This window comes from Lontra canadensis, unplaced genomic scaffold (assembly GCF_010015895.1).
Source record: "Lontra canadensis isolate GAN:19392208 unplaced genomic scaffold, GSC_riverotter_1.0 scaffold1081, whole genome shotgun sequence".
Lineage (NCBI taxonomy): Eukaryota > Metazoa > Chordata > Mammalia > Carnivora > Mustelidae > Lontra > Lontra canadensis.
In genome coordinates this window covers 2,001-2,630 of record NW_022632065.1, presented here as the reverse complement: position 1 = coordinate 2,630, position 630 = coordinate 2,001, and positions in this window count along the sequence as shown.

Genomic DNA, 630 nt, shown 5'->3' with positions numbered 1-630 from the left:
AGGCCCCTCTCGCCACAGAGGGCGAGGGGCTGCAGCGGGAAGCGGGGCACGGGCAGGCAGGGCGCGTGAGGCGGGGTGAGAGAGCAGGGGCGGGGAAGGCGAGGAGCCGAACCCGGGCCCGAGGCCTCGGCGGGGGGGGCGAGGGGGGAGCAGAGGGGAGAGACACGGAGCGGGGAACGGCAGCAGGGTCAGAGCAGACGTCCGACGGACCGAGAGAGAACCGTCCAGGGCAGGCGGCGGGAGGCGGCGGCCGGCGGGCGCCCCGCGTGAGCCGAGGCTCTGAGGCGCCCCACCCCCCCCCCGGGGTGGCCGGGCGGACCCGAACCAACCCCGGAAGGTGCCACGGGGGCCCGCCGCCGCGCCGCGCGTCCCGAGACGCGCCAGAGGGCACCGTGCGGGCGCGGCGACCGGGAAGGACCGGCGCCGAGGGCGAAGGCGGCGGCGGCGGCGAGCGCGCGCACCCCTTCCCAAGCCCTCGACCCGCCCTCCGCGGGGAAGGCGGGGCGCGGGAGGGCGGAGGCCGGGGACAAGGCAGGCGCGCCAAGGGGCGCGGCGTGGGGACGCGACGCTAGCCCCGGGCGGGGAAGACGGGCAGGGGGAGAGCCCGGAGGGGACACGGGGCGGGGGGGG